Raw genomic sequence first — 13584 nt, forward strand, 5'->3', positions numbered from 1 at the left:
ACTGCTTACATTAGCCTACAGTTGGGCAAAATCACCTAATACAAAGTCAATTTCATAATAAAGTATTGAATATCTCATGTAATTTACTGAATACTGTACTGAAAGTGAAAAACAGAATGGTTCCATGGATACATAAAGGTAGTAAGCATATTAGCTGTTTGCCAATTATGTGGCTGTCTGGGAGCTACAGCTCCCTGCTTCTGTCCAGCATCAGGTGAGAACATCAACCACTTATCTCTAGCCTGAGGAAAAGATCAAAACTCAAAATTAGAAGAATGGTTTCCACAGAATGCATATTGCTTTCCTACCCTCTAAGGTTGAAAATCCTACATTGAACCTTTGTTAAGTAGAGGACCACCTATACTGATTTGTAAAAGTTAAAAATGTTAAATCAACAAATGTTAACACAGTAGATGAGGAGTTTCCAAATGACAGGTTGTGAATCCGATCCAGCCCACTGCCCATTTTTGTACTGCCTACAAGCTAAAAATGTTTTTTATATATTTAAATGGTTGGAGAAAATCAAAAGAATATTTTGTGATATGTGAAAACAAGACAAAATTCAAATTTCAGCATCCATAAATAAAGTTTTCTTAGGACACTGCTACACTCATTTGTTTACATATTGTTTACAGCTGCTTCCACACTGCAGTAGCAGAGCTGAGTGACTGCAACAGAAACTGTGTTCGGCCCTCCCTGTGTACAATCACCTGAGTAGAGGAGCAGAGCGCCCTTGGAGGAGGAATGGGGAGATCACCACCATGTGAACCTGCTGTGGTGTTCTGGGGTAATTCCTTCTAAGGACTAGCCTCCTCTTAGGTCAGTGGGTCCCAGGTATGAAAACTGGCTCCGGTCTGCCAACTGAGAAATAAGCAGGCCTTTTTATCAGGGCAGCCAGCCATCCTCAGCCTCTTGCTCTTCCATTTTCATTCCCTCTTGCAGATGTTAAGCAGCACCCTGGTTGGCTGCCTATCTATTTCACTCCTAGGGACACCGACTTGGCTCAAGCTGCTATAACAAAATGCCATAGACTGGGTAGCTTAAAACATAAACACTTATTTCTCACAATTCTGGAAGTGGAAATCCAAGATCAAGGAGCCAGCCAACTCATTTCCTGGTAAGAGCCGTTTCCCTGGCTTACAGATGACTGTCTTGTTGCTATATCCTCACATGGAAGGAGAGGGTGAGGGAAAGAACAAAAGCAAGAGACAGAGGGATAGGGGTAAGGGAGAGTGCTTTAGTCCATTTCTCTTCTTGTAAGGACACAGATCCTATCCCTGGCTTCTCCTGGAATGGGGTAGCTAATTCTTCCCTCCTCCCTTACCAGATTTAGCAGCCCCAAACCAGGTTTTGCTGGGATTTAACCCTACCTAGCAACCTGGCATCCAGTGAGGAAGTGGGGACAGCTCCTGAAGACAGGGCTGTTTTCTTGAGGGGGCTGGAGGTGGAGAGTCCAAGGTTTCCTGAATGAAATAGGGAAATGCTAGCTCCTACTACAGAGGAGTGGGCTACCTCGGTATGCTCTGGCAGTTCAGGTATGTCAACAGTTAAAATTCTTGGGGACATCACCCAGAATCACCAGTATTTCAATGTTCCAGGTTTTCCTAACCAGGACCCTTAGCACAACAGATCTTGGCTGAGCATTTAAACATAAATGGTCCTCTGCTACTCTATCAAGTCCTGACTCTGCTTTCACTGCAAAGGTAAGAATGTCTTGTAATCTACCAAAGAGAGCTCTGGCCCTCATATTTAACCTTCAACTGTTAACTGCCCTCAGCTTCTCATTATGCCTCTGCAGGGTGTCACACCTAAGTAAAAACCAGTCAATTCCACTGTCCTTGCTGGCATTGTTCCTTCCATATGTTTCAAATGCATGTATCACTGGGACATTTCCCCAGGTCACCACCTGTGAAATCTTCAGCAGTTTGGCCTCTACCTTGTGCCAAGGACTATCGGTGCCCCACATTCCACTTGGAATGGGTCCAATGAGTGAGCCAGGACTCAAACCCCATCATTTCACTGCATTTTCTCATATTCCACCTCTGTTACTTCAAATCCTCCAAGAAGCAGACACCAAGATAGGGTTAGATATACAAGAAAATTATTAGGAGAAATACCTGTGAAGGACAAAGGCAGAAGGAGTAGAGAGCAGGCAAAGGCTTCAGACAATGATGCAGGTCTGACACCTATGAAAAAAGAGAGGAAAGGAGGACTGGCAGGAAAGAAGTGTCAGACTCCCGTGCAATTCTGAGAAAGTCTTAGCTAGCGCCATGCGGAGTCGCCAAGCAACGGTTAGAGTCCCATGATATGCAGAAAGAAGCCAGTCAAGTATTCCAACTGAGCTCAGCCTTTGGCTGGGAGCAGCCTGGGGAAGAGTGGCCTCAGCATGATTGCCACAGTGGATTCAATGATGGGGCAATGGAGACTGTCAGTCAACTGTGCCCTTCTGAAAATTTCTTTTAAAGAAAACTCCATGGCCACCAAATCTTTTTTGGTTTGTTTCATCTTCAATGCAATGCCAGGAAAATTAGCTTACAAACCATTGAGACAAGCAAAGGCATGGAGTCAGAATCCAATTGGGCATTATTTTAAATCTTATTACAAGTGGTGTCCCTGAAAGGAAAAATTGGAAAAGAATAGGGAATTCAATGAAGTATTGAATGAAGTGATTCATTGGATGAAACTTGATGCAACATGGTTGGTCAACTGGTAGTGTTGCAAACTCAAATCAGACATATAATTTAGGGAATGGTATAACTTGTACCTACAGGGACTGGGCTATGAATCCAATTCCACTTGACCAGTATCGAGATGGAATCCTCTGGTGTCACACAAAAAGGTACCTGAGAGGTATCACCCAGGAAGATTACAGTTCAAAGTCTCCAGTGCCAGCCATAACCTCTGAGCAACAAGCAATGGCTGTCCTCAGAAATGTAACTAGAGCCTGGCCATGAATGAGTGATCGGGAACCTCAGCCCAGCCCAAGGGTGGTATTCCTGCAGGGGAGACCTCAGTTCTCTTGGAATGAGAAGGAAGTTCCCTTAGTAAAAAGGGGTCTTTTTAACCACTGGAAGGTATTAATTAAATACAGAAATAAAGTTGATTAGATCCATAATATTAACACATTTGTATTAAAATTAGGAATGATCTGTATGTATTTGGTATTTTCAGGGTTTGTGATGTGCTAAGAGAATTCGGCGTATGTGAGATTACATTGTAAATGAGTAATTGATTTTAGACTTGTGATTTTAAATTAAAAGTTGTAAGAGTATTTGATTAGTTTTGCAAACAGTATTGGAATGTTTATAGGAACTTGAGATTCACTATATTTATGATTTTTATTTATTAAGTTTAGAAGAGTCATTTAAGTGCTTGGAAAGGTTTTTCTTATTAGGTCAAGCACTTGAAGTGCTCTGAATGAAAACAGGTTGCATCAGATTTATAAATGCACTTCAAAAGGCTTAAAAGAAACTAATAAATTGTAAATGAGACTGTTTAAGGGAAATTGGATTTACAATTAGGATAATAAAATTTGAATTTAAACTTAAAGTCTTAGAGAAAAATGGTTTTTTAATTTGTTACTTTTTTCTGCATCAAAAAAAAAATTGTTCTTGGTCATCAAGAACTCCCTCTGAGTCATTTTGTCTAAAAAGCAATCCATCATTGTTCTCTACCCCAAACAGGTGTTCCAGGTGTTCAGGGGAGGCTCCTGGGGGCACCTTACGGTCCCTTTCCTCCATCCGCATCTAGAAGTTCCCTGTTACACTTCCTTCGGGTCATAGGATCTGCCCCCTTGTCTCCCCTGCCCCTTGGGCTAGCCTTACCCCTTGCCCAGGTTACTCCTCTGCCTGGTGGGGAAGTCCCACCTCTGGTCTTCTCTTCTCTTCTTGTTCTTTTCTTCTGTTATGAGAATTGCATAGGCACTAAGAGGAGAGGGGGGGAGTCCCCACCTCCCTAACTCTGGCTACCTTAAAAAGGCATCTGCTGTATCCCGGCAACCCCAGAAGTCTGTGGAGAGACACTCCTTGAGCCCCTTGCCTCTGGTAACAGATGGTCCTTCCAGGTCTGAGTCACAGCTTCCTGCCTAGAACAGGAACCTAGTTATTGGATACTTATTGGTGGTGGTCACTGTCTAGGACCTGTGTGTGAGGAAAGGTGCAGTCTCCTTCCCCTGCTCGTCTGCCTCTGGGGCTGCCCCTCTGACTTGGTGAGATTGAGGGTAACAGCAGCCACCTTTTCTGGGCCTTTCCTCCGCTGATCACTTTCCTCCAAGGATCTTGTCACTCAACGGAACCCTGAACTCTTAGAAGGCAGAGCCCTATCTCTGCCACTTCTGTCTCTAAATATCAATCAATAGAAGAGTCCTTGAATAAATTATAGTACACACATAGACTGTAAGCCAGGGTCCAGTCAAGAAATAGAGTTTGCACCAGTTATTTTTTCCTTGCAATACTCTATTATGAAAATTTTCAAACATACAGGAAAATTGAAAAAATTATAAAGCAAATACCCATATACCCACTAAAATTAACATTTGGCTTTATTTGCTCTGTCATATCCTGGGGGCACCTTGCTGTCCCTTTTCTCCTGTCTGCATCTAAAAGTTCCTTACTTACACCTCCTTCAGGTCATAGGATCTGCCCCCTTGTCTCCCCTGCTTCTTGGGCTAGTCTCACTATCCATCTACCCATCTGTCCATCCGACCATCCATCTTATTTTGGGGATGCATTTCAACATAAGGTGCAGACAGCAATATGCTTTATCCAGAAACACTTCAACATGTAGATAATTAACTAGAGTTCCTTATTTGTTTACAGCTCTTTTTTTTTTTAAGGTAAAATTGTACACAAACACACAAATCTTGGTGGGTTTTGCCAAATTATACACCTGTGTAATTCAAGCCCCTATCAAGATACAGAAAATTAATGTAACCGATATTTTCACACCAGAAACTTTCCCTGTCAGTCTCACTGCTTCTATCTCTACCTGCAAACACTGTTTTGATTTTTGTCTGCCAGAACTTATTTTGTTCTAGAACATCATATAAATTGAGTTATACCATATAAAGCCTCTTTCAGTCAGGCTAATGTTTTCAGAAGCCACCAGTGTTGTTGCATGTATCAGTAGCTTGTTTCTTCTTGGTGCTGAGTAATATTCTATTACATGGATATACCACTATTTGCTTGTCCATTTCCTGTTGATGGACATTTAGAATGTTTCTACTTTTTGTCTATCTGTCAGAAAAGCTGTTATGGATTTTTTTTAACAATTCTTTTTGAAGTTTTTTTTTCATTTGTCTTAGGTCAATACCTAAGACTGGACTTGCTGGTTCATAGGGTAGAGTAATGTTCAGATTTATAAGAAGGACCCAGCACTGCTGTGCCCAGACCTGACCATGACGTGGCCCAGGTCCACTGCCATCCTTTGTCCAAGTACAGATGCCAGCCTACTGGTGCCATCTTCTCCCTTCATGGTGAATCCTCTCTTGGGGCCCTCTTCCCCCCATTAATCCTTGTCATTTGGCCTTGGTCTGGACCCATCCAGATGTGCTTCAGTCATTATAACACCCATAGGGAAGGCCTGGGAATCTCCATCTCTTTCATTCCAAGAGCCCCTACTTCCTTGTAAATGTTCCTCTCTCTCCCCCAACAACCTCCAGGCTCACATGAACTGATAGGGCCAAAACTGGGCAATAACATTGTCTCTAAGCTGATTCTGGGTCCTGAGGAAGGCTAAATGTTCCATAAGCAAGGCTGACCACCCATGGGTACCAGCCTGCATTCCTCTCAGGTCCATTCAGAGTGGCTGGGTCAGGGTCTGTGAGGCAGCGGGTAGACAGCTGGACTCCCGGGGCCCAGTTCAAGGCTGCATGGATCCGGAGCCAACTCCTGGGCTGTCAGGCTTCAGCACCCTCATCTCCCTATGATGTCTGTGGAGGGTCACCAAGGGGTCACCAGTGCTCTCCACCTTGGGAGAGGTCAGCCTTTACTCAAGGGGTGAGCACAGGGGTTAAGAGTGCAGACACTGAACAGAGACGCCCAGGCTCTTGTCCTGACTCTATCCTTCCCCAGGTATCTCTTGTTGCTTCTATTTTAGGAAATTACAAATACATTGTAAAACAGACAAAGTATCCTCTGCTAAGCAGCTCTTCTAGACAATCTGAGCTTCACACCCTGGGTGAGATACTTTCCTCTGAGCATTGGGCCCCTTGCCTATTAAAAGCCATCCAAACGGCAGGTGGTGATATTACAGCTAACCTATGAGCTTGGGCAAGCAGGGGAGTCCAGTTAAATGGAAGCTCCTCCCACTGCCTAGGGTGGCCCGGTGCCCTTGATTTGCCCTGCACTCATTGTCATCACTGTAATCCTCACCTTAGCCTTGGAGAAAGAGTGGCCACACAGAAATTATAAACCCTCCTTTACAGAAGATGAAACTAAGGCTGAAAGCAGAGACTTGATCTGTCACATCCCTGGGCAGGGACTCTCTCTGTGCTTGTACTGCTATTTATCATAGCAATTTATGGTGAGCTCTCACCTTTTGGGGTTGGGGGGTTAAAGCCTGGTAGCTAAAAGCTCAGATTCAGGAGCCAGACTACCCAGATTCCCATCCCGGCTCTGCACCTAGTAGGGAAAGTTACCTAATCCCTTTGTGCCTTGATTTCTTCATCTGTAAATATTCTGAAGGGAAGTACATTGTTAATAATAAAGCATTAGTATTATCATAATGCATTGTGAGAATTGAATGAACACAGGTAGAACAGAATGATACCTAGCACAGAATAGATGTTCCATAAACATTAGCTATTAATTATAAGGTCTCCCTCCTAGTCTACAGGGCAGGGCTTGAGTCATGCATCCAGTCCCTCTCTATATAATTTCCCTCTTCCCCTCCCCTCACCCCACAAAGCTGGTGCATAGGTACTGTTTGCTGCATGAGTGAAGACCCGAACGGACTCAGGTCACTGGAAGCCTTGCCTTCAGTGGATGCAGCACTTGAGAAGAGGTGGGTCTGGTTAGTCTGGGTGAGGTGCATTGGAGCTACCCCTGCCTGCAGCCACACGGATGTGCATTGACCACACCCCTTTCCTGGTTGCCTGGCCCTAGCAGGATGAGATGTGGCCAGGCCTCTGTGGCTCTGTGTTTTCCCACAGCTCTCAGTACCTCTCTAGCTGCCAGCTGCCACAGAAATCCCTCTCTTTGCTAAAACTGTGTTACTGAAGTCAGACCATCTAGGACAGGACACTCTTCAGCTAATGATGCCCATGGAGACAGCAGAGGCAGCAATGCACAGCCTTGCCCCAGGAGTCAGTCCTGGGGAGAGCAGTTTGCCGGGGGGCACTGTGGAGTGGAGGGGAGAGAGGTTGGCGAGCACATCCCAAGTCCTGGGAGAGGCTTACTGGAAGGAGCCTTTGCAGATGTCTCCTGCAGCCATTTCCCCACACTCACACACACACACACACACACACACACACCACACACACACACACACACACACAGTGGGTCTCACCGTACAAAGGGCATTACAGTTGCCTGGAGGGCTTGTTGAATCAACAATTGATGAGCTCTTCCCCCTAGTCTGATTCAGAAATTTGGAGAGAAGCCTGCCCATTTGCATTTTAATATGTTCCCAGATGCTGCTGGTTGAAGATCACACTTTGTTATTTTTGTTGTTTAGCATATGAAAATTTATTACTATTGTGTTTTCACCATTAAACTTACTATCTTGGTCTCTCCTTCTTGCCTTTGTATAAGGCCACCAGAGACAATGGCTACTTTGACAACCTTACAACAGACTCCAGGCATGTCACCAACAGCATGATCTTTGGAACCAAATCCAGCAATCAGAACTTCAACATTTTCCTCAATAAAATTCAACCATCAGTGGGTAGAATGGCTGTGATTTTTTTCTTTTTGATCAGCTGGACCCTGCCACATTTCCTGATGGCAGAATTTGGCTGTCTGGCTTCAACCCCTACTTCCCAGCACAATTCCCTTTGCACCTTCAAAGTGTTGGTCTTCAGTGTTGTACCCAAATGGGCTTTCTTACACTGTTTATCACGCCACTTCCGATCTCTTCACTGGCTGCAGAGCTGCCTGGCAGTTCAAAGACACAGACACTTGCCCATCCTGCAAGTGCCATGGGCCAAGCAAAGCGAACACACTTTGAAAACAATTGTTTTAGGAAACTGCCTTGGGGTCCTGGGCAGGTTCAGACTAAGTGAGGCAAGGTACCCAGGGAGCAAGACTTAAGGAGACACTCTCTCTCAGGCTTGTGCAAGTGCAGGGTTGGCACCTGCAAGACCTGACAAGGAGTCTCTTTGAATGTTGTACCCTAGTCTCTGGCTGTTGTCCCACCAGTCCCAGCTCTACACCTGGGGTCCCGACAATAGCCCAGCATTTGGCAGGTCCATAGTATAGCCAGTGTTTTCAGGAGCAGCTACCTTCTGTGGGACTCAGCTTCCTGGCGGGAAATTCCTCTTTGTCTGAAGCATGGCATTTTAAAGCCTAATCCTGAAAGAAGGGGCATGCGTGTGTGTGTATAACTGTGTTTGAGAGAGAGACAAGACCAGGGAAAGTGGCCAAGAAAGGGTTCTGAGGGGCATAGAGTGCTGTGTAGACTCCTTGCTAATTAAAGAGTGGCTTCTAGACCAGCAGCATCACTTGGGCTGCTTTAAAAAATTCTGAAGCCCAGGCCATGCTACAGAATCTGTGTTTTAACAAGATCCTCAAGTGATGTAGGCATGGGAACATAGGGTTCATCTGAAGTTTTAAAAATACTGGGTCTCGCCAGTGTTTGATATAATTCTCCAGGGTTCCACAGGGCACTGAGTTTTTAATACCCGCCCAGAGGTTCTAACAGGCTATAAAGTCTGAGGACCATTTGAGGTTAATGTCAGGAGGGAAGACACCTGTAATGAAGTCTTCTTAATGTTTCAGTTACCTTCTAAACACAGTTACCTGTAGACAGCTTCAGGGGTCTTCAGAGTCAATATTGGAGGCAACATGATATAGTAGAACTCACATGACATTTTAGTATCTGGGACATGAATTCTAATCCTGACTCTGCCACTTACGAGCTATGTGGTGGAGTCATTTTCTCTATTTCCTCAAAGTAAAATGGAAATATTAACATCTCTGGACTGAAACAGTTGTGATATTTAGAATTAAAAGGATTTCGGTTTCACATTTAGGTCACATATCCTCAATTTTACCTTTGAGAAAGCTTAAGACCTCTCTGGGCCTCAGTTTCTCCTTGTTAAATTGGAGATTAGACCACTAAGGTCTTTGCTCCAATACCCTGTGCTTGCTTCTGCCTGTGAACAATGGTTTCTCTAGCAGCAATACCTGTCCTTCCCTTCTCAGCTCAGCTCTTCTACCTCTCCATGCTGGCATGGCTCAGAGTGGGCTCTCCCCTCTGCAACCTCCAGCCTACTCAAACCTTAGGCTTCAGCTTGGAGTGCACTTCCTGTAGAGAGCCTTCTCCAACCACTCCCTCCCAAGCCCAGGTTACGGGCCCTATGGTCACCTGGCTTCCCTACCCCCTCCTGCCCTTTATCATGGGATACTGTAATTGTCTAAATACTTGTCTGATCCCCAACCAGATTGTGATAGCCCTGGAGGAAATCTTCATATCTACCTCATCCCCCAGTAGGTGTTACCAAATATGTGCCTGAAAATTGAACGAACAATGGCAGGAGGTTGTGATCAACTGACTTCACAGCTAATTCTTCCTCCAAACTTACGGCCTTTACCAGTTTGATTCAACTCAGTGTTTAGAAGGTAACTGAAACATTAAGAAGACTTCATTACAGGTGTCTTCCCTCCTGACATTAACCTCAATTATTTAACTTCCACAGGAATGCAGTTTTCCGTCTAAAGATCAGCTGAGTTACAGGTTCCAGCTGCATCTTGACCACAGCCTCTCACAGGTGGACCACAGTTTATGAAACATTTTCTCATGTGCTGTCTCCTCATGGGAGGATGGCAGGGCCAGAATTATGGCCATCACACGGGAATATTAACTGATTGAGGACAGGCATCTTGTCCATTTTGTTCACTGAAGTTTCCTTGGCACATGATAGGTGCTCAATAAATATTTGTTTCAGTGAAGGAATCTCTATCTTACTGATAAAGGAAAGGGGCTGGTTGTCCACCTACGATCACAAAACTGGAACTTCAGAACTGAGGGGTCCTGACCTGCTCTGCAAGGCCCCTCTCCACTGCCCTGGGCATGCAGTGTCTAACCTGGTACAGAAGTTAAGCTCCAAAGTGTGAAACTCCTTATGTCCCATCTGCTCACACTTACCACATCTTTTCAAGGGCTGGCATGATGATGCCCACCATCTATGCCTTGCACAAGTCCTAGGAGCACATTTCCCACAGCCCAGCATTTTCTCTGCCTTTGGCCCCTGTGGGTTTGCCAATTTGCAGGCATGATTGAGCATGCCCCGTGACAGTGCACTTCCCTCTAGCTCTGTGCAGAATCCTAATTGCCCATCCCACTGGAGGCACAGGGCAAAATGGTGTGCCCACCCCCATCCCAATCCAGCCCTCAGCTCGGCATCTGACAGGGATACTTAGGGCTCAAAGAGAAGGCGCAAAGAGAGGCTAAACCAGGCATTTAGTCGGTGGAGACAGATAATGCCTGCAACATGGCAATGGCTGGGAGCAGCTCAGCCCAGAGTGAGAACCACGCCTCCTTATTCCCCCAGCAAATGAAACCGTAACACCTGCATAGAAAAGTCAGTGGCCATCTCCTGACTGCATTGTCTAGTTTCCTTTAACACTTACTGTAACAGGACAGCTAATGGCCTACAAATAGACAAGCATTCAGACATTAGTCTTAGCTCCACCACTGATTTGCCACGTGACCTTGACTAGGTGAGTCCATACCACACAGAAAGTTCAGGAAGAGCTTCCTTTAAGGAAAGGAAATGAGCAATTGCAATAACTATCATTCATGTGGTATCACAGTTTCCAAAGAACTTTCACATACATTATTTCATTTACTCTACAAAGCAGTTCTGTGTCCCGTTTTACAGATGAACAAGTAGATAGATGGGCCAAGGACTTGTTCACAATCAGTCACATTGGCATTTGAGTCCATGTTTTCTAACTCTTCATTTCCAGTCAGTTGACTTCCACAAGCATTTTTCTGATCACATACTGCACACAGGGACCAACGGACAAGCCAACAAATGAAGACACCATGGTACCTGACCTCTAGAAGCCCGTAGTCCAGCGGCAGAGTCAGACACATACTTTACAAACAACCCCATGGGGGAGAAGAGGTGGGTGACCCTGTCAGTGTGGGGTGGATAAGACTTCATGAAGCAGGTGGCATTTAACCACCCTAGAAGGATGAGTAAGACTTTAGTAGGAAAGAGGAAGTGTAGAAGGGCCAAAAATATGTCACCGCCAAATGCCCAGAGTGTGCAGTACAGAGGGGACAGAGGGACCCAAATGTCCAGGTAAAGATGTAGAGAAGATGAGCTGGAGAGTTGCTGACCCAGAGCAAGAAGGGCTGAGGCCAGCCAACTGGAGTTCAACTGCCATCCTGTATGTTGCTGGGAAATTGTAAGGCTTTAAACACTGTCAAATAGCTCTTTAATAGCTTTTTAAAGATATAATTTAAAAACTGATTTAAATATATAATTTTCTTGACCCCCCACCCCCAGATGATCTGATGGAAGCACAGATGCTGTCTCCAGAAAAAGCACATCCCCAAATACTTATCAGTCATGTCGCCAGGCAGAAATACAGGCCCAAGGATGCCAGTTCTTTGGATGTTTCCAAGTATTTCCAAAAATGAAATATTAAAAATCAAAACAAACACTGAGGGGAAGCAGGGCTGAGATAGTTAGTACCTGTAGGACCTGGGCAAGGCCAAGGTCACAGGTATTTAGGGCTTATGGTCATACCAGACTCAAGTTCCCAACCTTGACTCACCTCCTTACACAGCCCAAATCCTCTCTTCAGTTTTCACGTCCACACCTCAGCTCGTGCCACTTCCATACATGAGAAGCCTGCCATGAGCCCCACATCTGCCATAGCATTGTCCATATCCCACCAGCATCTCTGCAGGGCTTTACACGGCTATGCCTTGGACACTTGCCATGCTCTCTCTGCTCCTCGCTATTTGTGACCCTATCTGCAGACTTCTGCTGCACCAGGAACTCCTGGGGATGGCAGCGTCTGATTCATCTCTGTGTCCCCCAGTGCAGGGCTCCTGAAGAGCCAGCCCAGAGTGTGTGCTCAGGACCCACTAGCCTGGGTGAGAGACTGGCAGCATTCATCCCTGTGCCAGTGAACTCCTCACTTGGAGCAGAAGGATGGATAATTACAGCCCAGTTTAGCAATCTGCTATGGATTCACCCCTCAGGGTGTGTGAATTGCTGTGAAATTCTTATCAAGGGGAAAGCAGAAAGTGATTCTTAAAGGGAAAGTTAAAGAAGGAGAAAGGAAGAAAGATCTGTAAGCTCTGTGTGGACCTTTCAGCCTTGCAGAAAAGGAAACAGAATGAGGCTGTGCTGTCAGGAGGCCCAAGAGAGGCCCCAGCCCTGCCCTGGCATGACTTCGGGCAGCTGCTTCCCCTCTCTCAACAGAAAGGGGCAGAACTGGATCACCTCATAGGGCCCTTCCTCTCTAAGATAAGATTATTTGTGGGAATGTAGTGTCCTGGTTAATGCCATCTGGGGGCTGCAGGGGCTGACTTCCAGTGGTCTTTCTCTGATGGGGCTCCAGAATGGAGAGGGTGAAGCCAGGAGCTGCCACCCAGAGCTCTTTAGCATGTTGCTACAGCTGGCCCTGGAGGTGATAGCTTGGTCAAGTTCTGCAGGCTGGGAAATGTTTCTGGGTTAATGGAGATCTGGCCATGCGGCAGACCCTGAGACTTCCTGAGGTGGTGAGAAGCAGGGCTGAGACAGTTAGTACCTGCAGGATCTTGAGCAGGCCACCAAAACTCCTTGAGCCTCTGTTTTTCCATCAACAATATGTGTACAATAACTCCAATTCTGGGTAGTTGAAATTTAAAAATCTACCTGGAGCCTGACACATGGCAGGTGCCTAATAAATGTTAGGTCTCTATCAGGAATCTGGTTTTATCTTCAACAGAAAGCCTTCAGCCCCACCCTGATACAGCCTAAGGGAAAAATCATCCCAGCAGGACAGGTGGGCATAGGATGATGAATGCAGAAGGGAGAATGAAAGGGAAGTTGGGCCAGGTGATGGGGGACCTGAAATCCCTCACTAGATGTCTGAGATAGTGAGTCCCAGAGTGCTCTGTCCAAGGGGCTTTCTCAGTTGTCTGGAACCAACCCCCAATGGGCAAGATATGGATTCCAGGGGTCAAGGACTGACAGGCAGAGCCCCAGATCCTGAGCAGGGCCCAACTAGTAATTCCCAATGGCAAGGACTGAGGACCCCATGAGAAGGGCACTGGACAGAGTGAAGCTATAAATGGGGAAACTGAGTGTTGTGGCCAGAGGAAAGCACTCAGAGGCAGGGCCAAAACCTATTTGCTGAGTCCTTCCTGGGCACCCACTGCATCCCAGGAGAGGAAACCAGGAGGCAGGATGGAGTAACA

General features: G+C 45.7%; 1 pseudogene; it reads right to left on the minus strand.

The window, feature by feature from the left end:
• Positions 1-7717: 7717 nt before the first annotated feature.
• On the minus strand, positions 7718-8125 carry LOC108405592 (small ribosomal subunit protein uS12-like; annotated as a pseudogene).
• Between the last annotated feature and the right edge of the window lie 5459 nt (positions 8126-13584).

The sequence above is a fragment of the Manis javanica genome, chromosome 2 (genome assembly GCF_040802235.1).
Source record: "Manis javanica isolate MJ-LG chromosome 2, MJ_LKY, whole genome shotgun sequence".
In the NCBI taxonomy this organism is placed as follows: domain Eukaryota; kingdom Metazoa; phylum Chordata; class Mammalia; order Pholidota; family Manidae; genus Manis; species Manis javanica.